The sequence below is a fragment of the Hippoglossus stenolepis genome, chromosome 9 (assembly GCF_022539355.2).
Source record: "Hippoglossus stenolepis isolate QCI-W04-F060 chromosome 9, HSTE1.2, whole genome shotgun sequence".
In the NCBI taxonomy this organism is placed as follows: Eukaryota; Metazoa; Chordata; class Actinopteri; order Pleuronectiformes; family Pleuronectidae; genus Hippoglossus; species Hippoglossus stenolepis.
This window is the reverse complement of record NC_061491.1, coordinates 594,029-620,660: the sequence shown is the minus strand read 5'-3', so window position 1 is coordinate 620,660 and position 26,632 is coordinate 594,029. Positions and strand designations below refer to the sequence as shown.

The window sequence follows — 26,632 nt, the reverse complement described above, 5'->3', positions numbered from 1 at the left end:
ACAGTGTAATTTGTCACAAAAAGACTCACCAGTTGTGATCCAGACCTAGCCATGGCTGAAGCAGCAGGGACAGTGGTTCTGAGGGTGGTGGGGAGAGGAAGGATGGAGGCTGAGCTGGTGGTGACAGCTGATGGGCCAGATACCCTGATCCAAAGCCTGGGAAGCAAAAAGAAATAGAATAGAAATAAAAACTCCACATCACACCACAAGTAAAACAGATTTGATAAATCATACCAAAAAAACCAACACTTACCAGTAGTTGTTGAGCTGCAGCAGGGGTATGGTGGTGATGCTGAAGGAGAAGCACTTGAGAAACAGTAGCTGGCAGGCTGGTGGTACTTGGGACGACAAGTGTATTTTTTTGTATTATGCTTTCATTCATGTATTTATTATTCAGATCTGTCTCTTGATCGCACAGCTATAAATAAAGTCTACAATTAGTATAAATATAAAACAATAAAAATCATACTTCAAATTAACATGAAATAATTGTAAATCCACTGACATAGTAAAGTTTCATTACATAGTATATCATATAAATTTGAGCAATTTAAACTTACCAATATAATATTATATATATACATATATATATATATATATATAAATATATATAGTGTATAAGAATATGCATTATAATGATGTTATACTCTACTGTAAGTTGGCTGCTACAGTAACATTCTGATTGTTCAAAATTCAATGGGCAAAACCAATTGAACTCTGTAAAATTCGCTGCCAAAAAAGATAATGATTATGAATTATTCTTAATGTTGTACAGCCTCGATCTTACTATGTAATGTGGCTTGATTTATTTAAAGACGATGGGCATATGGAGAATAAAATACCCCCACAACGTAAGAAATGGCGACTGTAATGAATGAATAAACAGTAATTTTAATTTATCTTACAAAAACTGTTATCCCCAGAGTTGCAGTCGATTGTCAGTGTAATCAATGGACTAACTAGCAGCCTGACAAAGTAAAATAACTTCAGCGATGAAAAAAAAAGAATGGATGGAAAAAAAGATGGAAATGAGGAAACTTGATTGGACACGAGTAGACAGTCTTTCGCTCCCCCGGCAACGCTAAACACACTGCTGAGAAACAGTTCGTTTAAAGAGTTCAACCGTCCCCCTCTGGCCCCCCTCCTCTGCGTGTGTATCTAATTACTCGCACCTGTGTCTCTTCCACTGGGGAAGAGAGATCTATGCTCTAGCACAGTCCTCGAACAAATCGCTCTTTTTGATGAATAAGAGACAACTGCTTCAATCTTACGCCAAAACACAAGGATCATGTAGGATCAGGTCAAGGGGGAAGAGATAACTTGAAAGATTCTTACCCTTTTGCAGCATTTCAAACTCTTGGACATGACAAGACTGGCTGTTGAACAAGCTCTTTCTCATTCTTCAATGGTCACAAACTCACTGTGATATTCAAATTTGAATTCAAGCCACTTTCAAAACATCAGTGACTCTCGGGGCAGGAATTTGCAGCTTTGAACCTTCCTCTTCTAGCTTTGATGGTCTCTTCGTCCTTTTATGCTCCACTTTAGTCAACATGGCCGCCTCCTCAAGTTTTCATTCACTTTCCAGTATTCTGAGCTTGGATTGCTGAGTTGTATGTCTTTCATTGCCTTTACCTCCTCTTGCTTGCCTGCAAGTTCTGCTTCTGGATCTAGTTGTTAACTAGAGCTAGTTGAAGTTGCAATTGAGTGGTCTGATTTCTGTGATACTTCTGAGACTGTGGTTTCAGCTTTTGTGTGTCTTAAGACAGCCATGCTCTTCCTTATTCAGCACTATTCTCACTCTCTCCTTTCGACTCGTTTATTGTAGTTCCCACCAACAATTTATCTATGTTTAGTTACAAGAGCAAGGATCTCTTGAGTCAGAGTAGAGCAGGTCCATTTTAACAAACAATATCTGGAATGGAGGTTTGGTTGTGTACAAATGGCTCATATTGCTGGTGCACTGCATTGTTGTATTTTATCAAGGTCATCTGGAGAGCAGAACATTTTCAAACCGGTGAGTCATAGAAGGGTCATAGAAAGTATTTATTTGCCTTTGGGCAGTCGCATTGTGCAGCTCTTGAACCTTCTCTGGTACTATGGTACTACTTTGCAGAGAGCTTGTTCTGTCTTGATGTGTGTCTACGAATTTACTTGTCGCTGCTGCATCGAGTGACATGTTTTATTTGCGTTGCTGATTTCACGATCAAACTTTAATCTTTGAGTGTGATATGCAATATGCCTGAGTAAAACCTCTGCGAGTATTGACTTTAATTCAGTAACTGATACTACTCTAGCCAGACATTTAGACAGGATATGACCGCTATGAACAGGATAGCTGACAACAAGGGAAAAAGCTCGTGACGGCAAGGAAAGGCAGCTGACTGGAGGGAATAGACCCCATTGGGGCTGGAAAGGGTAAGCTACAGGATCAGGAGCAGGATCCAATATGAATTGGTATTTGGATACATCCACAAATGGCTACGAAAGCAACTAAACGAAAAATACCTCCAGAGTCGGCAGGAGTGGGGGCGGAAGATGACTCACTAACGGACTATACGGCTAATGACCCTGGAATGGAAACGTCAAAGAGGAAGGCAAGCACATTTCAAGAAACTAACACAACAGAATCTGACAAGAAGCTCCAGGTGTGTCCCTGTGGCTGGAGGAAAATAACATCAGCAAAAGGCCTAAAAATACACCAAGGAAAGAAGTGCTTGATCGAAAGACAGCAGGGATCTTGCATTGATCAGTACTTTCTAGAAGTCAATCAAATCAGTTGAGTGAAGTCCTGTGACTGGACTCAACCCAAAGATGACTATGGAGTGGAACATTTTGGAGTTACACAGAAAGAAAGGATTACACCAACAATTGAAACCAAGTCACCAAGGCAACTGGAAATAGAATGCTTGGTGCAAGAGAGGAGGCAGCTTAAAAAGCAGTGGAAGAAAGTCTCAGTAAAGCAGAAGGGGGGAATTAACATACTGCAGGAGAACATTAAGAGCCGACTGACAACCTGACGACTTCAAGCAGGACTTGGCACACCTGGAAAGAACACTCTGATCCAAACAGACATGATCCGATAGCTATTCCATCTGATATCCCAGACCATTGAGCAGCCACAATACCAAATGGATGTGAGCCCCCAAAAATGGAAAGAGGTGGACAACACAGTAAGACGGGCAAGAGCGTTATCAGCCCCAGGCCCGAATACAGGGTATACAAGAATGCTTCTTGTGGAAATTAATGAGTGGCATGGGTGAAGCAAACAATACCCAAAGCTTGCCGCAGAGCTAGAGGAGTAGTGATACCAAAACAGGAGGAATCCTCAAACATCAGCCAATTACAGCCCATCAATCTCATCAATGTAGAAGGCAAGATCTTCTTTAGCATCATAGCCCAAAGGCTGACAAGCTATCTGGTTAAAAACAAGCTGGTAGATAAAAAAAAGTCCCAAAAGCTGGAATTCTAGGGTTCTCTGGATGTTTAAAACAAACTAGCATGATCTGGCACCAAATCCAATCAGCCAAGAGTGAGACGAGAGATCTACATATCATCTTCCTTGATCTCGCTAATGTATTTGGGTCAGTACCAAATAGTGTCTTATGGGCTGCTTTCGACTACTTCAAAGTACCAAAGCCCATCACAAATTTTATTAAACCCTACTTTGAAGATCTGCAATTCTGCTTCACGACACCAAATTTGACCACCATATAGCAGCGTTTCAAAGTAGGCATCATGGCTGGCTGCACTATCTCCCCACTAGCTTTCACCATGGTGATGGAGGTGATTATTAGAGCTTCAAAATGCGTAGTAGCTGGTGCGCTACAAAAGTCGGAGATCTGATTAACACCAATCAGGGCCTACATGGACTACATGACAACATTGACCACAACAGCACCATGCACCAGACGGTTGCTATGGTAACTTGAAGAAAACATCACATGGGCCAGAATGAGAATCAATCCATCATAATCAATAAGCATCTCAAAAAGCAAAGGTAGGAGTAGATCATAGGTTCTACATTAATGGAAAACCCATTCCAACAGTGTCTGAGAAACAGATTAAAATCCTTGGACAATGCTACGATGCAAGCCTCAAAGACTGCGAGCAGGTCTAGCAACTGGAGCAGGATGTCAATAGTGGCCTTAAAAACATCGACCAGTCCATGCTTCCTGGCAAGCTAAAGCTCTGTTGCTTACGAGTTGGCCTGTCACCCCCACTGATGTGGCCACTTACAGTAGTCAACATTCCCCTCACAAGAGTTGAGAACATGGAGAGAATGATCAACTCCTATGTGAGAAAGTGATTATAATTCCCAAGGTGTCTGAGCAACATCGGCCTGTATGGACAAGGCATCCTGGAGCCGCCTATCTCAAGTCTCGTAGAGGAGTTTAAATGCACCAAAACAAGGCTGGAGAGGACCCTCTCAGAGTTAGCAGGGAATCTGTAGGAGTTAGCTGCTGCTGTTCAGACACAGGGGACACTGGAGGAGTCACCTGCTTCGGCAGCTCAGACACAGGGGACTCTGAAGGCGTCAGCAGCTGCGGCAGCTCAGATACAGATTTCAAGATTTTCAAGATTCACGACTTTATTGTCATGTGCACAACAATTACATTTAGCAGTCACTGGCAATGAAATGCTTGGGTTTACAGGCTCTCTTCTAGCAATGCTCAAAATATTACCCAAGCGAAAACTTAAAATAGAATATCAAAAAATATATATACTGTATATATATATAAAAAATATACACCTAAAATAAGTAGTGCAAATCTTCTAAGGTGCAGAGTTTAGAGGAATTATGGCAGATAAGAGGTTTTTAAAAGTCTTATGGCCTGGGGGATGAAACTGTCTCTGGGCCTGGTGGTGCGGGCCTGGATGCTGCAAACAGTTGGCCAGATGGCAGAAGGCAGAACAGTTTATGGCTGGGGTGATAGGGGTCTTTAATGATCCTGTTGGCCTTCCTCCTACACCGCTGGGTGTAGAGGTCCTCCATGGATGGCAGCTCCGTCTTGGTGATGTGCTGAGCAGACTTCACCACCCTCTGTAGAGCCTTACTGTTCAGGGCGGTGCAGCTGCCATACCAGGCGGTGATGCAGCCAGTCAGGATACTCTCTATTGTGCACCTGTAGAAGTTGCAGAGAATCCTGGAATCCATGTTGAGCCTCCGCAGCCTGCGGAGGAAGAAGAGCCGCTGTCTGGCTGTCTTCCTGATGGTGTCTGTGTGGTGAGTCCAGGTCAGGTCCTCACTGATGTGAACCCTGAGGAACCTGAAGCTGCTGACTCTCTCCACCGTAGACCTGTTGATGGAGAGGGGGGCGTGTTCTACTCCCTATCTTTTCCTGTAGTCCACGATCAGCTCCTACGTTTTGCTGACGTTGAGATGCAGGTTGTTGTCCTGCACCAAGATGTCAGGGCTCTGACCTCATCTCTGTAGGCCTTCTCATTGTCGCCGGTGATCAGGCCTCTGACGGTCGTGTCATCAGTGTGGTGGCAGTTTCTGTTTAATAATCATACTCTATTGTATATAATACACATAACATTGTCTCTTGGAAAGTTCAACTAAATCACTGCAGGGTACCCCACAGTCACCTAGTGTGACGTGTACAGAATGAGCACAGAGCACAGAGAATCACTTCCTTATACAATCAAAGCCCCCGGGCAAGGATTCTTCAGCTCTGATGTCTGACCAGGTTGGCGAGTTCTGTCTCAATCTCGTCTCAACTGGCCTTTCAACTTCATCTAGATTTACAACATCAAAGACTCAGTCCTGTATACAATGCAGAGTTCCCCTCACCCATCTCTATCAGACACTAGTAACCTGCAGGAAGCATTTGCAAGACACACATGGGGGTCATAACACTCTTCTGCAACTTCCCGTAGTAAGTCACGAAACATTTGTTATCTACTTTTCTAAATACATATCTGTTCTTCTATTAAACATTACAAATGCAAATCTGCCATTACAATTCCCCTTTGAGCCTAAAAGTCAATATCCTATCATCTTTATACCATCATCATCCTGAGAGCATCAGATAGATGAGTTTCAGGAAGTTGAACATATCGCCAATCTAGACTTGATTGGAAATAACATAGTCTTAAACTCAAAGACAATACAACAGTTCAACAACACTAGTCACATGAAAATCCAAATAGGTTTCAACAAACTTCAATAACATATTTGCAATCATTCAAAGTAGTGACCATCAATTCCTTCAGAATCTAGTGTCCTTGTTCTTTTTGGACAATAGGTCATTAAAATTTGAAACGATATGCATCATATTGCAAAAATGTTCCTGTATGTGCACAATTGTCTGATTATGACAACACCTTCTTGGCTGCATCTTTTCTCAAAGCCATCTGTGATGCAAGTCATTCTGACCCTAGACAGTGGGAGAAGAGTTGAACCAGCCCTCAAGATGTTAATCTTCCATCTCAGAGCAACTCATCTGTTGTGTTTCTTCATGCGGCAAGTCCTCCAAAACCTTTCATCTGAACCTCACACTGTGAACCTTATCTCTGATTACACACAATGAGTTGAATCTGTAAATGACGGTCTCTGATGTTTTCATGGTTTCAAACCATGCATTCTCAGGCTTGTCAGTTCACGATGAACATGAGTTCTCTTTTGTCTGACTTTGATGCTCAGTTATATTTTTCTTCCTGCAGGTTTCACATGCCATATTGGTGGCAGGACGATGACGGTGTTCATGAACAGAAACCATCTTTCCTAACTGCATCAGTCGTCCCATCAGGTGTCGTTGTTTCCTTGCGCTATTGTATGCAGTGCCCCTCGCCAACCCTCTTCAAGTGTTGTTCTGAGATTAGGTGGCCCTAATCATTTCCCACCTCCGCTTGCAAACACGAACAATTAAGGCTGAAGGTCCACTGACACAAGACGCTCCTGTAGAATCCACTTGCAATCCTCCTCAATGGCTTGCATGTCTCAGGTTGACCTTCACTCGTCTGTGGTGAGGCCGTTTCTGTCCATCGACGTGCTCTGGTTTCCTCATCCGTCCTTCACACTGTCTCCTGTCTCAGATCATGCAGTTCCTGTCTTGGATTTGTGAGTCCATCACCTGCCGTGGATTTAAAGTACGGACTTAATATCATGTTTTCAATGCTGTTGTTCCTTCCACTGTTTGTTTCTTTCACTCCCCACTGGGATGATCAATGTTGCCTGATACCATACTCCCAGCATCCTCAAAGCTGTGTTACAAATGATGTACCATTATCAGTGGACATCTTTGAATTTCAATGTGGAATGATTCTCGAGCAGTGTCTGCGCCTGCTGAAGAATCCTGTCTAGATGTAAGTCTTGCATAGCATACATGTCAACAAGAACAAGACAGTATTTATTTATTATCTAACTCAATTAATTTAATCTTTATCAATTCCCTATAAATGATCAAACTGTTTGTGTGGGTATGTTCACTTTGGGAATCTGTTTCTTTACCTATTTAATTGTAATTCATTCGACTCAGATAAAGTTTTTGGTATTGTTTAGAGGTTGTTTGTACACCCAATATTCTATCTATATCCCTTGACACACTGACTACAGTCATGTGTCAATTCAAACAATGAAGAAACATACATAGGTTAAACAATATCATCCATGTGACCCACATCATAAGTCTGTCAACCAAAACAAACTGTTATCCACAACCATTTATTCTTAAACTAATTAAATTAAATCTGTATTTTACAAATTATTTAATTCATTGACCTTTGTTTATAGCTCTATAACCTACATTGTTAATCATTAAAAATCTTTAATACTCTCCTCATTTGCAGACTGCATACGATTGCATGATACACAGCATCTATCAGCACACAGATGAGGTAGTGAATAGGTCATGAATTCTATTCAGTCAACTCGCAAAATCATACCCCATGCAAACCTGCATTAGTGTTGCTCTAACCTCTTGTCCTAGCATATTGCATTCTTCAGTCAATGCACAATAGTGTGATGGGTGGTTTAGCCTCATTATCACACAGTCGAAACCACTGGTTATCTCAGTTGCCATCCTTTGATGCTGAACTATCACCAAACAACTATCACTTCTGCATAATTAGCTGGTTATCTCTAAATCTAATTTAAACAGGAAAAACTTTTCTTTAGTTAGAAAACTGCTACGCAATCATGTGGCTATCCTACTGATTGAAGAGAGTCGATAGTTAAAACATTGCATCTCTAAATAGTGATGTCTATCATCTAAGGCAATACTGTTCTATATCTGAGCCACCTGGTTGTTAAAGGTGGGAGGTACTCAACAAATCATCTATCAGCATATTGCACCAGTAAAGTCATATATCACAACATATCACATCAAATATCACAGCTCTCTCAGCAGTTGCGAAACTCTAAAACATTGTTTAAGCTCTGCCTTGTTTTCCTTGGAAAAAGTAGTGTGTTAACAGACAATCTTTCATATTCATACAAGGATTCAGATATTCTTTCTATGGCCTGATCAGACCAAAACATATTTGTGCCGGTCCACAAACGGTACCTGTTTCAACTCAGGAATATCATTAATGTTCACCCAAAACTAAAATGTAATATATTTTATCAAAGATTTACCACATTCAGAATGAGTTCAACATTCTAATTTCATTTATCACTATGGAAAATCGTTTGCTTAACCTTTAACCCTCTTTAAAATATCTTATTGTATTAAATGTCTTTCCCTCAGTAGTATTTAATCAAAGTTGATATTTTAACAAATCTTTAGTCAATGAGTCTATCAAACTACTAAGACAACACAGTGTTTACTATCTCAATACAACCAACTTCTTTATCCTTTCTTCTTCATCCTCTATAACCTTTTAAACTTAGTTGCTCTTATAAAGTCCCTTTCTGAGTAAATAACATCTATGTTACATTTGTCTAGTCTCTGCTCTGCCTGCAGGGTGTACTTCAAAGTAGAAAAGAGTCAGACCTCCATTGATATGCTAGTGTCAAATCTCTATCTAACAAATGCAGATGTTATTTAGACTCAGTTACCTCTAATGCCCTGCGTGTTTAAATTTAACATACTACTCAATGAACACATCAAATCTTTACCCATAAGATTTATCAGGCAGTGTGGTAAACAAAATAATCTTAAAATCCTTAACCACATCATGAAAATAGCATTGTACAGTGCATCTCATCACTGTTGATAGACCTGTTGCCCAATCATTATGAGATATCAACATTCATTTTAGGGTAATTCTTCACATCTATAACTGATTCGGTCTGAATCTACAATATATGTGATGTTTCTCACTCACTGTGATTTGTGTGTTGGCATTAGTTTATACACATTATGTGAAATATTTAGCATAAGCACAGTAGGCCTCTCTTACTGATCTTCTGATCAAACTCACAATGGTCAATAGCAATCTTAATCATCTGTTCATGTCTAACATTAATTCATGGTGTGTGTAACGTGTTCTTACTTTAGTGACGTGTGAATCTCTCCATCTCAGTGTCTACCAGATGATTCCTTCACTGTCCCCAGCTACGTAATCAATCGCACTGTGTTTTAGGGCATTCTGCCACCTCTGGTGGAGCTGAGTCCAGATCAGAATCTAGTGGAACACTGAGACGGATATTTCAGTTCTGCATATTCACTTCAGTTAAACAACATCCATACACTCTTCAATCAGCACAAATATCCCTACTTCATTTTCCTTTTCTTGTCTCTACTTGTTCTTATTCTTTTTTCTCTTTCACACGCAGTTTAGTTTTAGTTCCAAGATAATTTAAACTCAAACTTCCCATTCAAAAGTCATCCCTCTATTTTAAACCTATTTTCTCAAATAGGTTGTTCAGATTGAACCGACTTTATTTTATAATTTAAACTCTGGTTTGTTCAGCAGACTACGAAATTTGGAAATAAGTTCTATAGGAAAGAACAAAGTCTCTAATTTAATTTTTAACCAAATCGTTTCTTCAAAATTTATTTTAAGATTTGTTATGAGGTTTTTATTTTCCTTTACTATTAGTTAAAACCAATTATACCCCAAATATATTTAAACATATACTACCTTTTTCCAGTTTGAGGATTCTCAGATTCTTTTTTTCTCCAGCTGAAATCCTCCAAATCTCAGTTTAGTTTCATCAATTTACATGTTTCTTCTTACACACACATATCATCAACAAAATTTGTTAAGTTTAGTTTATTAGTGTTTAGTGTTAGTAACTTAAATCAACAACACCAAAATGCTTAAAACAAACAAAAGCTGTAGAACAATAAACCCATCTCATAATGTTGTCATTGTATACTCTTGTAATTCTGATCGGCAATTTATTTGTTTTTATTTATACATTAATCCGCTGTATATGCCTTGAAATCCATTCCTTCTTCACTCACAGGTATAAATGTACTGAATTATCAGATTTTCAACAGATTGCTGACTGAGACGATCGACCTGGCCTTGGTCCTTCGTCCATACTCATGAAAATAATAATATTATATATTATAACTACTAGTCATGAGCCCGACATCGAGCCAATCTTATCTATAATATTTGACCTTTTCCTAAAGATACGCCTGATCACACCATTTCCAAAACTCCATGCAGACGTCTTCCCTCAATACAATGAATGAGTGAATTCTGACCTTCTAAGACTTAATTTACTTAGACAATGCTGTTCAGACCAGGTCTTGATCACCTCAGGAGCCCTGGTCTCAAGCTGCCCTCATTTGTTAGTATGAGTCCAGACTTTCTCAGCTGAATCCAGTGTCTGTCCGTGATCCGCAACAACGCCAAATTGTGGTGGCAGTTCTGTTTAATAATCATACCTATTGTATAATACACATAACATTGTCTCTTGGAAAGTTCAACTACACTGCAGGTGGGCTCACCCACAGTCACCTAGTGTGACGTACAGATGAGCACAGGCCAGAGAATCACTCATATACAATCGCCTCCGAGAAGGTATTCTTCAGCTCTGATGTCTGACCAGGTTGGGCAGAGTCTGTCTCAGATCTCGTCTCAACCCTGTGTCTTCTGTGAGACAATCTGTCTCAGATCCTATCTAGATTTACAACATCAAAGACCCAGTCCTGTATACAATGCAGGTCTCACCATCTCTATCAGACACACTAGTAACCCTGAGTGAAGCATTTCTAAGACACATTGGGTATAACACTTCCTCTGCAACTCCATAGTCACAGAAACACATTGTTATCTACTTCTTCTAAATACATATCTGTTCTTCATTAAACATTACAATGCAAATCTGCATTACATCAGCAAATTTGATGATGGTGTTGGAGCTGTGGGTGGCCACGCAGTCATGCGTGAACAGGGAGTACAGGGGAGGACTGAGCACGCAGCCCTGGGGGCACCGGTGTTGAGAGTCAGGGTGGAAGATGTGGTGCTGCCTATCCGCACAGCCTGGGGCCTGCCCATCAGGAAGTTCAGGATCCAATCACAGAGGGTGATGTTGAGCCCAAGATCTCTGAGCTTGGTGACGAGCTTCAGGGGCACGATGGTATTGAATGCTGAACTGTAGTCAATGAACAGCATTCTCTGATATGTGTCCCTCTGGTCCAGGTGGGAGAGGGCGGTGTGAAGGGTGAGGGAGATGGCATCTGCAGTCGATCTATTTGGCCTGTTGGCAAACTGAAGTGGGTCCAGTGAGTCAGGGAGGGAGGAGGTGATGAAGGGTTTGACTAGCCGCTCAAAACACTTCATGATGGTGGAGGTGAGTGCTACTGGGCGGTAGTCGTTTAGGCAGAGGGTTTTCATTTTCTTCGGAACAGGGACAATGATGGTCTCCTTGAAGCATGTGGGGACTACAAACTGGAGAAGTAACAGGTTGGAAATGTCTGTGAACACATCTGCCAGCTGATCTGCACACACCTTGAGAGCTCGGCCAGGGATGCCATCAGGTCCAGGTGCCTTGCGTGTTTTAATCCGCTAGATATTACAGGGGGGCAGCAGTCCTCCTGGGCCTTGCCGGGGAGTTGCTCTCAAAGCGAGCGTAAAAGTCATTCAGTTCATCTGGGAGAGATGCAGACACCACCTCAGCATTGCTGGTCTTTCTATTGCAGTCTGTGATGGTTTTTAGTCCAGCCCACAGGTTCCTCGTGTTTGAGCCCTGCTAGTGAGACTCCACTTTGTCCCTGTACTGTCTTTTAGCACTGCTAATAGCACTGCTAATAGCACTCCGGAGTGCGTACCTGGACTTCCTGTACTCCTCCAGATCACCTGAGTAGTAGGCGTTGGTCCGTGCTTTAAGTTAGGCATGGACGTCACCATTAATCCAGGGCTCCTGGTTTGGTAATGTTCGTACAGTAATCCTCGGTACGACATCATCGACGCATTTGCTGATGTAGCAGATGACCGCGTCCGTGTATGTGTTGATGTTGTTGTCCTGGAACACACACCACTCCGTAGTGCTGAAGCTGTCCCGTAGAGCCGAGCCTGATTGGACGCGTAGGACAGCTGATGTGTTGATGGTATCTGATCATGAGGTGCTCCAGGTCCGGAGAACAGCCCAAAGAAATAATCTCCACATCTGAGCACCACAGATTGTTCACCTTGCAGTAGACACCTCATACCTTGTTCTTCCCCGAGTTTATTGTCTGGTCCTGGCGGTGAATGGAGACCCCCTCAGGAACAATGGTAGAGTCCGGGATCGAGGGGTCAAGGCAAGTCTCAGTAAAAACCATAACGTTACAAAATGTAATATCCGGTTGAAAAACCATCCTGCTCCGAAGTTCGTCCAGCTTATTATCCACAGACTGAACATAGCCAGAAGAATACTCGGTAGTGGAGGCCCGTTTCCTCAGCCGGACTAGGATGCCGGCCCGCCACCCTTGTTTCCTTCGTCGCCTCCGTGCTCCAGGTACAACAGTTAAACACCGCCATGGGTATTCCCCTTTGTTTGCTGGTGGCGGTGAAAAAGTGCTTTCCACAGTCGACCTGATGTGCAGAAGTTGTTGCCTATCATATTGTATGATAGGGCTCGCTTGGTCATTGTGCAAAATGCAGAATAAATAACAAAAAAACTGAAAAAAGAGCAGAGCTGTGGGGGAGCTTGAGACACAGCAGCCATCCTCAACACCATGCTAACACATACAGGGGACACTAGAGGCGTTAGCAGCTGCAGCAGCTCAGACACAGGGGACACTGGAGGTGTTTGCTTCTGCAGTGAACAGAAAGGGGCATTGGCTGGGTGCCCGAGCGTTGAACAGGATCATTAAGGGGTGTTGCCGCAACCCCAGAGTGTGGAGAAGGAACAGGAAGGGGCGTCTGCAGGACCCCCGAGCCTGGAGCAGTAACAGGAAGGGGTGTCGGCGGGTCCCCCGAGCGTGGAGCAGGAACAGGAAGGGGCAAATTCACAGACCTTTAGATCAAAAAGGCGAAACTCTTTGGGTCAGTCCGTTCTGTCACCCTATGACGATATAAGGTGACGATGTAAGAAGATGGACTGACAAAGACAAAGCGAAGCAAAGGGGCTGGAGTGGCGATGCAGGGGTAATTGGACACAGGTGAAACACGTCTTTTATTCTCACTGTATCTGTAATGTGCCTTTAATGTGTTATCCAGTCTTGTTGTAGGCTGACTGTTTGATGAGAATGACGACGCGGGCCAGCAAGACGTTTCACTGTATCAGCCCCTGGCTGACAAAGCAAGACGCAGAGAGTCTGTCTGATGCTTCACAGAATTCAACCATGGCCCCATAGAAACACTGTGAAACTAAGAGAAAATATACGAAATGTAAATTCATATTTAATATTAACAGAAAGTACAAAATAATAAAAAAATTAAATACAACTATTAAGAATATTTAAACATCAAGGCAAATAACCCCACTCCCTATAGTATAGATATTAAATACATGAATAAACATTAAACAAAGCAACTACAACATGAGAGTAGTTTGCCAGTTAATCAAAAATAATCATGCTGAAGCTCATTCAAGTGAACACAATCCACACGTTGTGCGCCGTCAATGTAAACAAAGGAGAACAGCTGAGCACTGTAGATTAACAAGGGGTGTTACAACGAGGATAAATGCTGTCTTCTTCTCAAATTCATCTCTTTGTTTTGGGAATCGCTGTACTGCTGCGGTCGAGCCTCTTAGCATGCTACCGTTTCCACTGCTGCAATCATCAAGACGCCAATGTGCAGCAGGTATTTTAACAAGCTCAAACAGGAACTGTAGTTATCCCAGATCGAGTGATTTCTCAAGCAATGGGTCATGTCTGCTCCAAGCGGAAGCTACAGTCACATACTCAGAAAGGGGAATATGAATAACAAAATAAACCCAGCACAATTAATAAATCAACACATAAACAAACAGCATAAACAAACAAGTTAGCGGTCAGTTCGGCATCCAGTGTGCCCCAGCCATAACGGAGTCATATATGTTCTTTTGTTGTTATGATTACACAAAATATGTTATATGGTGGGATGATAACTTCCGCTGTATTTAATTGTGCAGGAGCTGGAGAGAATAGTAGTATTTACATGAAGGCTCTGTTTCTCTGTCTGTTTATCAGAATAAGCAGAGGTTGTCTATAATAAGATCCCAGTGTCACAATGTCTTTCCTGTCACACACAACACAGATCGGTCACTGAAGTATAAGAGCGAAATCTATCTACCTTTTTTAAGTCATTGTTGTGTGTAACCATGTCTTCAGATGATTGACTGATTGATTAATCTGTTCTCTTCAGACCATCTAACACTTTGGAACAATTTAACTTTTGGAGGTTCTCGCAGTTCCACAGCAGCAATGAGGCACCTTCACAATTTCTCCCTCTGTTTCAGCTTTTTATGCCTGGGCCACACTAACTGCAAAATGGCTTTCTTTTCATTTCAGTGTTTTTGTTAACAGATTAGCAAGGCCACACTGCCTATAATCCAGCCGCGGTTCAGCCGTGGTTGCAATGCATTGTATATCGGCTATTTCATAGGTCTGTTAAGCCATAGACACAATCTTAACACACAATGACCTTTCAAAATAATAGCTCTGTAATTCAGTGGCCACCACTTTTTGGACAATGGTCTAATTTATCAGAGAAGCCTATATAAGAAGATTTGTTGGGTAGCTGTGACTGTGAGGTACAGTGGGTCATCCACTAACCAAAAGGTCAGCAGTTTGATCTATTCCATATGCCGAAGTGTCGATGGCTAAGATACTGAACCCCAAATTGCCCCTGGTGGCTGTGCCGACAGTGTGAGTTATGTATCACATAGAGAAATGTGCTGCACATATAACACTGCACTGTCTGAATGGGTGAATGGCAAAACTGTACTGTAAATAGCTTTAAGTTGTCATCAAGACTAGAAAAAACTCTTGAATGACAAGCCCCACCCCCTCTGACTTCAAGGTGCTGTTTGTTTTAGTCCATTTATATTAATATTGAACAAATTTGACACTGCACTTCCCTTGGCCATTAACAATACACTTTTCAAGTGTGAAGCCGATAAGATTAACAGTTCTCAAAGGAGGTGTTCCATCTACAGTCAGAAAGAAAGACATTTGTGGAATTTGTAGGTAGATTTCAAGACTAGAAAAGTGCTATATAAATACAGACCATTTACCATTTTACATTTACACTCATTTACAATTTGCAATGCACATAAAAATCTATCTGAAATTTGATCCCCATCTGAAGTCTAACATGCTACGCAACACTCACATATGCACAGAGACACACACAAACTTTCGCTAGAATTCCTTTAAGAAGTAAGGATCAGCAAAAATGCCCTTAATTTGAACAACAACAACACCACCCCACAGAAAGTCTCTGCAAGGCTCTAATTGGTTCCTACAAAGACGGAAATATAAGTAGTTACACACCTACACACGCCATAACAGTGAACCTTTATTAAGTACAGAATAGCTCTGACTGGCAGCGGATGGAAAGATCCCAATTATTGGGGGAATGAAACAGCAGCTGTTGCTTGAAGTGGATGAGAGGCTTATTAGGTTTTTAGCTGCTGGAGGAACTCGTTCCTCTGGGAGTTTCGCTCTCACATCTGTGTGGGAGCCTTGTTACCCATGTCAGCCTCTGTCCTCCATACAGCTCTGGTAAATGAGCAGTTATAAATCAAACAATAAGCAATTATTTTGCTCATCACTTAAGCTATGCGGCATTGGGTAGTTGTACACTTTTATTCATGTTTTTTAAAATGTATATTTGCTCAGGTATGTGCGGACTTGTGATCTGTACTTACAATTTGTGAGGTAGTGTAGTGGCCATTGCATGAATCAATTGATTCTCACTGTGAGAATCCAGAAGAATTGACACCAAGCAGTTTGAGACCATTTAAGTCTTTCATAGAAAAATAGCATAAAGCCAGTCAAGGAAATTAAGAACTTGAAATTACTGAAATGAAAGAGTTATTTTGACCAGTTTCTCTGACTCGATTTTCCAACATTTTGTAAAATATGCTTGTTTGGCATTCAAATGTAGTCAAATCAGAGCATCAGTTTAATGTCAGCGTGCCACGTGTTTGACCTAGCTCAGTATGTAGCTCTGTCAAACTGAAAAGACAGTGTTGAAGTTCATGTCAGTCCAGTGCCAGGTGTAAAGGTAGGACCCAGATGCAGAACAATACACAGCATTAAAGGTAAATTCCAATAGCATGAAGTTTATTATTCAACTCGTGTCTTTTATTGTTACTTTATTTTACTTTTATTGTCACTTAATAGTTGCTACCATTGTACATGTTGGAGTTGACCTTTAATGCAGTGTTGTGCACAGGAAGGAGCGGATTTGATTATTGGTTAATTGTTGATAATCATTGAATATGATTGTTAATATTAATTATATGATTATATTAATTAATCTTTATAAAATGAACAGTGAAGGTTTGAATCTGAGCACTGACTGTCAATCCAGCCGTATTTACACACATAAGCACAAATAATCCCAAACACTGGCTATTTAACTACAAATAGAATTTATTTAAAACAGTAACATCAATTCACATCAACAATACTTGAGTCAATAAATATCTACTGTACTAAGGGCACTACCAACACAAGCAACTATACTATAAGGCAGGGATCCCAAAGTGTGGTGCGCGAGCTGCCTCTAGGGGGTGCGCGAGAGGAAACATTTAATGGTGGTCTAATGGTGTAATAATTACACAATTACAATGTAATTTTTTTAAGTGGGATTTTTCACAAAATTAAAACATGAATTATAAAACTTCCCTTTGTAAAATTTTAATTCAAAATTTAATTTAATAAATAAATGTACCCAAAATGCACTTCAGGTCCTGACGTCAGACTGTTTTTTACATACACACTAGCTAGCCTAGCTTGTGGCAGCTAACTTCATTCATTCAGTTCATTCATGCAAATATGCACAACTGGCTTAAATCGGGGAAACTGTCAGGTGGGACATCTAAAGTTATCAGTCATGAAAGAGGAGAGGGACGCGAGTGAGGAATCGGAGGCGAGAGAAACGGAGAGGTGTGTTGGGGAGAGACTGGGAGAAGAAGTCGAGCGGGAGTCAGAGAAAGGTGAGACGGAGGAGACCGAAAAGGAGGAACGGATAGCACAGAAAAATCAGGAGCACATAGGCCCATCGCCGAGGCAAGGAGAAAAAAGAGGCAATGAGAGTGAGCATCAGACTGGAAGAAAAACAAGGAAATATGATGAAAATTAACTGGTTCTGGGCTTCACTTGGATTGGCAATGCAGATTGCCCAAAGCCACAGTGCGTGGTGTGCAGTGAGGTTCTGGCTAACAGCTGTCTGAAGCCCTCTTATTTACGTCGCCACCTAAACACCAAGCATGCCAGTGTAAGTCAAAAGCCCCTTACATTTTTTATATCGAAATTGGAGGAGTTGCAAAACAGCCAAAAACAACTGCAGTCTCATTCATGCGTTGGGTCTACAAAAAACACACTACGGGCTTCATATCTTGTCAGTTACCGAATAGCAAGAAAGGGGCTATCTCACACAATCGCCGAAGACGTGTGCTTGCCAGCTGCCAAAGAGATGGTCGAATGTATGATTGGAGAGAGAGAAGCAAAAAAGTTGGACATGATCCCGGTGTCCAACAACACTGTGTCGCGCCGCATCGATGCTTTGTCCGAAGAAATCCTGGCTACATTAGTCGGTCGCGTGAAGAAGAGTGAGTTTTACTCTCTGCAAGTAGACAAGTCTACAGATGTGGCCAATCTGGCCAATCTTCTGGTGTGCGTCCGTTACCTTTTCCAAGGCACGGTGCAGGAAGATTTTTTGCTCTGTCTGCCCCTTGCTACCCTTCTTCAATTTCTTAAAATCTTCAATTTAATTGACATCTTTATGAGGACCAATGGGATCGACTGGACACGCTGCGTGGGAATCTGCACTGACGGGGCAAAATCGATGACGGGGCAGCACACAGGTCTTATAGCTGACATCAGGAAAGTCTGTCCATCCATTCTCTGGTTAGATTGCAGTGTTCACAGGGAGGCCCTCGCAGCCAAAAACATGCCAGCGGATCTACTTTCAGTCCTCAATGATGCTGTGAAACTGGTGAACTTCATTAAAGCGCGCCCGCTAAATTCAAGACTGTTCACACTGTTATGCAATGAGATGGGCAGCGAACACAAAGCATTGCTGCTGCACACTGAAGTGCGTTGGTTGACCCGCGGCAAGGTGTTGACAAGGCTTTTTGAACTGCGGCACGAACTTCAGCAGTTTTTTGAGGACAACCCGTTTCATTTGTCCTCCAATCTGCATGACGAGTACTTTCTGCAGAAGCTCGCCTATCTGGCCGACATCTTTTCGGTTCTGAATGAACTGAATTTAAGTCTGCAGGGAGTCAGTGTTACTTTGTTCAACACACAAGACAAGATAGAAGCTATGATAAAGAAGCTACGGTTCTGGACAAGCTGTGTGAGTGGGAATTACGCTCCAGTGTTTCCCTACGCTTCACGCGTTCTTGGAGGCAAACAACGTGATCATGGGTGAACATGTGAAAAGTGTCATAATTGAACACCTGAAACAACTTGCCAAGCAGCTACGGAAATATTTCCCACCTATGGACACATCTCAGACGTTGATTCGCAACCCATTTAAAGCTTCCCTCCCTTTCCCACAGCTGTCATTTCAGGAGCAGGAGCAGCTGACTGAGCTGTCATCTGATGGAGTACTGCAGTTGCAGTTCAAACGAAAGCCACTTGTGGATTTTTGGACCAAGGCAATGCCAGCATACCCAGTCCTGGCAAAGCAAGCCTTGAGGGTTTTGATGCCCTTCGCCACAACTTATCTGTGTGAGGCTGGTTTCTCTGCTCTGACAGGAGTTAAGACTAAATATCGGCAAAGACTGGATGCTGTTGAGAAAGATTTGAGGCTTAAACTGTCTTCAATTGCGCCAAACATCGGAGAGCTTTGTCCAAAGATGCCGGCCCATCCGTCGCATTAATATATGTAAGTATGTGGCCAAATGTTATTGTTATTATTGCTACTAGGTTACTGGGAATACTCACATCTCTCACTCTCTCCCCCTCCCTCTCCCTCTCCCTCTCCTTCTCTCTCTCTCTCTTGCTGCAGGCTGAGCCACCTGCGCTGCACTTCAAAATCCTCAAATGGATGATCTTTTTTATCCATATCTGGTTCTGAGCCTATGCATGTGCCACTCTTTGTTCATTACGTGGTGGATCGTGTGTAACTTTATTGTAATTTGTTTCAGATTAATGGTGTTCTAATTTCCGTAACCGCTGTTATGTATGGTTAATTGTAAATAAAATTTGATGCAATTTTTCTTTAATGCGGCTGAAAATATGACAGCATTTTTCCCCATGTTCTCTCATGATGAGCAAATCTGCCTCTGAGCCTGTGCGTGTGTCCTCACCGTCCTCTTTGCTCTTTAAAAGTGACGGCTTGTGTCTTTTATTTATTGAATTTATTGAAACTTTGTTGCAGTGTTTCAGTTTCTTTCGAATGTGAGAGCGCATTGTTGCGATCTCTTGGTTATTTGTTACGTGTGTTCTGATCATGTGTTCATGATTAAAGATAATGCATTTAATGCGGCTATAAATAGGCTCTGTTGCGTTTTTTTTGGGGGGTGCGTGAAACCGGTCGGGATGTAGAAGGGGGTGCGTGGCCTAAAAAGTTTGGGAACCGCTGCTATAAGGCAACACTATAGTGCCTATGTGTGTGTTTGTGAGGAGTAGGGAAAAAACATGGCGCACAAGGTCACCTAACACGTGGTACTAGTCACAGAATGGCGATGGGTGGACAAGATGGCTTTGTCACACTGTCTGGTCCTCAGAATGTCTATGGATGTGACTGTGTGTGTGTAGGTGCATCTGTATGTGTGCAAGCTGGTTCGGAGAGAAGGAGATAGAGAGAAGAAAGAAGCATGCAAAAAGGGGAGATCTAAATCGCCACCAAAGAAAATATGCGGTTATTTTACCACCCAGTAGGAAGACGGACGAACTGAGAATCGTCCAGCTGGGTACCGATCTATCATCACGCTAAATCCCTGCTATTGATGGTGATTGGTGGTGAGTAACACAGTAATATGAACAAAGGACTGTCAATGCAAAACACTGTATTTAAGCAAAGCTATCTATTCTCTGCCCTGACATAATCCCCTTACTTTGTGCTGCTCCGTAGCAATCGGATTGCGCAGTGGTCAAGGTCCATGGCCGAAAACAGGCCAGGGCCGGTATTTCATCCTGGGAATGGCGGCGGTGGGCTGGTTTCCTCAGTGGCAGCAGTGGGGAAACAGCGAAGTCGACAGGATGAGGGAACTCGGTCCGTTCCCCTTGACGAAGTCTCTGGACCTTCTGCAGGGAAAAACAGCTGACTTTGCGCAGCTGACTGTGTGTCCAATTGGTTGTCTGTTTAGTTGACTGGCAAGTGAAAGACGTGTGGCCTAGGTCTTGAAAACACTAAAATTGAAACCGAAAGTAAAACCGAGTTATGTGGAACAACTTGGAGAGGTTTTCTTAGTTACAATGGCGCACGGGAAAAAGGCACGGAGCAGGCTTTCTTTTTTCTTTTTCCTGCGTGATGTCACAGGCAGCTCCTGGAGGGTCTGAGGGAGTCTGTCGGCTCTCTGACTCTGGCTCAGACTTCTGGGGTTATACATTAACAGGCCCAAATAACACAGGAACAAACAGGACCCATAAACATGAACTTGAGTTTCTTATGATAGACATGTTATTAACATTGGAATTTTCATTGCCCTTCAATTTTCAAACCCCAGATTGTGACGCAAGAACCTCTAATGTTCCACTTTCTTTCCTTAACCGCTTTTTAATAGATCTACTAAATTCCTCCACTTCACTGAAATAGTCATTCATGATCATGGCTGGGTTAAAATATTGGTAACACTTAATACTTACATTAAATAACATTACCACTTCTTAATTAATGTAGGTAAACAATTGATAAAGATTTTAGGGAATTTCTAGGTAAACAGGCAGCTGTCCTGGGCAATTAAAATGCCACGTTGCTCTAGTAAATCTAGTAAATCTACCTACTAACTTGCCCGAGTCTGTTTTGTGACGCTCGCCAAAACTACCCAACTCCGTTCAAAAAGGCCATAATTTAATCATCGTAAAACAGACCGTCGACAGACGCTGAATAAACCATCCTAGGTCGTGTGCAACAGAGAATCAGTCTGAGGATAAATGCTGGAGAGTCTTGCAGGTAGAAAGGCAATCTGGCAATCTGGAGTATGTGTGATCGGTGCTTAAATAGTGGCTTGATTACTGATCAGGAGCAGGTGCTGCCCGGCTGCGTGAGGAAAAGAGGGGGTGAGTGAGAAAAGAAGAGCTTAATGGAGCAGAACTGTGACCAACATCAACGACCTGTAGAGCCGCAGAGTTCCTGCCCACACCATTTGAGATGCATGCGCGAAGCCACACACCGTTCCAGATGGTTTTACTTTTAATTTGTCACCCACTGTATACAGGGGCTGTCAAAAACTCCACAACATATACATACATACAACAAAGTATAATAATAAAGTGCCCTTTCATATAATATTGGTTTATGTTATTTGTAAATATATATATATATATATATGGGTTCTCCTAGTCTCCTAGTCAAACTAGTGGTGCATGCTTAGATCTAATCACGGTTCTATGACTCGCACATGCGTACATCTGAAACATTGGTTGTGAGGTTCGCGCATGTGTACTTCTGAAACGTTAGGACTCTCCGGCTCTGCAGGAGGATCTTTCTCACTGTGACACCAGGCTTGTGAACATTCCTAGTTATATTATTATATAGGCTATTTATATTCTACTTGTGTGTAATGCCCTTGATGCATTGCGTTTTTCCTTCACATTCCCTGTGCCCTTTTTTAACTACAGTAGGTCATCTACATGTGCAGTAAGTAGCCAGCCTGCTCTTATGACATTTTATCATTCAGTACATTAAATATTTTTGAACATTACTACTGTATTACTGAAAGGATGTTATTTAGTGTACCTTATCCTAACTTGGGCAGCTAAAACCTCATGTAAGCTTTGACTGAAGTTCAAGTGTTATTTTCTCCAGCTATTTACCATATACTTCTATATGTATTAAGTATTTTCAGTATGAGGTGTTGTGCACCTTTCAGGCCACAGAGTGCAGTGTATGTTGTATCATGATAGTCACAAAAATAAGAAATGACTTGGAGATTATAAAAATTTTAAAAATAAGCAAAGCAAGAGACTCTTAGGCACCAAACATTGTGTAATTTAACTAGACCATGGACTGAGTCGTTCCAAAGTCCACAGACAGCAGGTCATATTTAGACACTAAAATAACATGCGACCAACAATTGTGAAATTATGGAAACATTTCGAAAATAAAATCAAAGGAATACAAAAGAATAAAATAGGCCTTTGTAATAATTAGTTGCTTAGTCATTCAATTTATAGCATTAAAAGTCCACAGACAGCAGGATTCATGACGACTCTCAATAGTTCAGAAGACACATTCTGACAGAGACTATGTTAAGCAGGCATGGGTTTTGTGCTAAGCAAGCTAAAGCTTAAAACCCAAAACCTCATTCAGAAAGAGAATATATGAGGGAACATTTTTATAAAATACATTTTTATTTTTATATTATTTTATGGACATGCTTTGGCAGATCAAGAGGCAGACACAGAGGCAAAAGTCAGTGTTGAATTTATTTTATAATTCAGGTTCAAGAAGCCAATGGCAGAGCAAGGAGGCAGGCAGGTGTGGAGCATCAGAGGATGGCTGATGGACATGGCGTGGCGGGGACAGAGTGGCTGGTGAGCTAGAGGAGGGAGATTGTAGCTGGCGTGGAGATCCTTGGAGCAAGGAGACAAACTGTTGGCTGGTTCACAGGTAACACGAGAGATATACTACAGATACTGCAAGAAAAAAACCCATTTGAGAGTCAGATAGCATAGCAACACTGTAGCTGGAATCCTGAACTACAGGGGATGAGATGATTGAGACCAGGTGTGGAGGCTCAACACGTACACATTCACACAAAGATGAGGGAGAAATACAATCAGTAGAAAACTCTTGATTGATGGCAGAGTCATGACAGAACAAGCAATATGTTTATTTTGTAAAGTAAAAGACCAACCAGTGTGTCTAATTTGCAGCAATGCAGTCACATCACACAGAGTAGAGCTGGTCATCCTCTAAATAGAAGTTGGCAGCCTCTACCATTCCATATGCCAAAGTGTCCTTGGGAAAGATACTAAACCCCAAATTGCTCCTTACGGCTATGCGGACAGTGTTTGATTGATGTGTAATAGAGAAAGTCCTGCACATAGATGTATGTGAAATGTTGATTGGCAAGAACTCAACAGTAAAGAGCTTTGAGTGGTCATCAAGACTAGAAAACCAATAGATACAGACCATTTACATCCAAGCTGGAAACAATCAGCTTGACATGATGAATAGTAAGTAGTAGGATGTTGAATCCTCATTTAGGAGGAGAATTTGTGATGGAGTCTTGTTACTTCTGTAGATCTGCTAGAGCAAGACAAAGTAAAATTGCTGTAAAGTACAGCAGATGGCCAGTGATGTTTTTTGTGAGATCCCTGCTGAGTTTGAAATTATTGTCTTTGCAAGCATGGTATGGTAAGTGCAACTAGTCAGAGATAATGGTACCTTTTATTTATATAGCACTTTTCAAAAACAAGTTTACAAAGTGCTTTACAAACATAGAAACTGCAAAATTACATACACAAAGACATAAGAAATCTAGGTGTAATGGAGTTGAAAAATGCACTTATTATTTCCAATTGACATTTGTGAATTATCATTTTACAACTCTGTTAAGTATTTGTGAATTTGATCTCTGAGTTATTTTCATTTAGTGTCTTTTTTGTTTATATTATTCGTGGGAACATTAAGTTGCCCATTGCTCCTGTGTAACTTCCTCTATGTTTGTAACTTCCGGGGGTGAGGGAAAGTCGTGTGAAAAGTGTTGTGACAGTCCTTTATTGTTTTTAGAAAATGTATTGTTTATGTTGTAATTCTTAATGCATATTGTTTACTGATATTACTGCTACGTTACCCATGTTGTTTTTTAGAGTTTTGATTGCTAATTTAAGTTTTATAGACGTTTTCATGAAACTGTTTTCGCGCGATTTTTATCATGGCTTTCTGCCATGTTCCCTGTAACTAACATAGTGTTTTAAACTATAAGGCATCTATTTCTTTGTATACATTTTAGTATTTGTATATGTTTAGGAGCTGATTTTCAGACCAGAAAATACCGGAAGGATATTTATGTTTTTATATTTGTCCTTTGCAGGTATCTTATACTTTGTCCAATGTTTTAGTTTTGTATGTTTCTGTTTAGTTACCCTACTCCATGCATTATATTCTGACCAGTAGGTGTCACTGTTCATTCTTTTGTACATGGTTTAAAAACATTTTTGGAAACATTTTATTGTTATAGATAAGTATAAAATGTTTCATTGTCAATTTGAATAGCTCTTGGCTACAGTTAGCAATGTATTAAAAGCTAAGTATAGACTGTAATATCGGATTAATGTATTTGTATGTGTTGTTATACACACAATGGGATCCACATTGCTGAGGGAGCTGATGTGCAGACAAGAAAATACCGGAAGGATATTTATGTTTTTATATTGTCCTTTGCAGGTGCAATTAAATGCAGGAAAAGAGGACAACAAGGTTGCTTGTCTGATTCCCATGGAAGAATATATTTTGTTGAGCCCTTACAGAAAAAGCTCTACCACCCTCAGTTTAACATCTTACCATGAGAACATAGAGATGCGCGGATCGGCTCTTACAACGACATCCATATCTGTACGCATGCTTGACTCATCCGCTCATCACCCGAAGGAATTATTTTTTCCAATGGTGCAATGAGAGCAGTTAGAATGATGCGGAACAGTAAATTTGTGGTCTGTGCATTTAAAAAATATGCTGAATCTCATTACAAAGCTATGTAAGGCTGAGGGGAGGTGCAGATTCAGCTGAATCGCTACAGGTTCATCAGAACCTTACATATGGTCACATTGTTTTTACATTGTCATTTGTTGTTTTGAAGTATCAATCATAGCTGCATCAAATACCAGCTTAAATCTTGTTTTTGCGCACATCCAGAGTTTGAAATTTCCATCTTATTGCACTGATGTTTACTGCAGGACATGCAATTTCCAACCAGAAGAGGTCAGCATAACACTTCTGCTCTTCTTAAACGCCAATCACAGTTTGACTGATATGAGTTAATTACACTGGTCCCATAAAACAAATGACTGTACATGTTAGTACCTGTCGAGTGTTTTAGTCTACACTAAACCACAGACTCAGCAGAGAGACTGTTGACAGGCAGAGAGACAGAGTACTGAAAAAGAGCAATGTTTGACTCATTGTGTCTATTGTTGTGTTGTGGACAAGCAGTGATCATTACCAGGCTCTGTCTCCATTTATTTTTCAGGCAAAGCAGACCGACAGCTGTGTATGCTGAAAAGAACATTTGTCATTATCAGGGCCATGTTGCCGCTCTGAGTGTTTTAGCATATTTACATATTAAATGTTCCATATCAGTCCAGCGGATACACTGCCAGGTGCACACAAGTCTGAGCTCTTTAATCAGTAGCTCTGCTTGTCCTCTTACAATCACCAAACGTGCCTTGTTGAGAGCTCCTATTATGCTTTGTAATATAGTAAATAAATCATTAAATATATTGCTGTGTTCAAGAGAAAAAATATTTTGTTGGTTTTCTTACACTGTATTAATTGTTAATGACCTCAATCAAAAACACACAATGTTTTACCATTTACATTTTAGACAGGAATTCTCTAAAGTAATAAAAGTCAATTTCTCATTCCTAAGCTGTTGAACTAAGAAATATTAAGAGAACTAAGAGTGGTTTCAATCCTATTTATGTTACATGAACAATTTATTTTCAAACAATTTTTAATTGTACTATGCCACTCTGATTGAAGTTCATTCAATTGCATTCAGAAATCATTACCCTAAATATGCCTTATTATTTATATCATGTCCACTGTATTATTTCTTTACAAAACACCCTATATCTTGCAATGTCAAAGAAAGTAAAAAAGAAATAATCCCGGATATCCCCTTCATCTAATCCACTCAAAAAGTGAATAATTTTTCCTTGACCCATACCCAACCCTTCCACCAAGATTCAAGATCAGAATCAGAAATCAGAATCAGAAATACTTTATTGATCCCAGGGGGAAATTG

At 41.1% G+C, this 26,632-nt stretch overlaps 1 protein-coding gene and 1 long non-coding RNA gene across 3 annotated transcripts in view; both read right to left on the bottom strand.

Moving 5' to 3' along the window:
- zfr (zinc finger RNA binding protein) overlaps nt 1–26,632 on the bottom strand; it is a 1,162,720-nt gene that overhangs the window by 558,281 nt on the left and 577,807 nt on the right. The window lies entirely within an intron of this gene.
- Nucleotides 68–20,850, bottom strand: LOC124852400. Its single transcript, XR_007032957.1, has 3 exons — nt 20,555–20,850; nt 254–338; nt 68–156 (listed from the first exon to the last, which is right to left on the bottom strand). It is a non-coding gene; the product is annotated as an uncharacterized LOC124852400 (long non-coding RNA).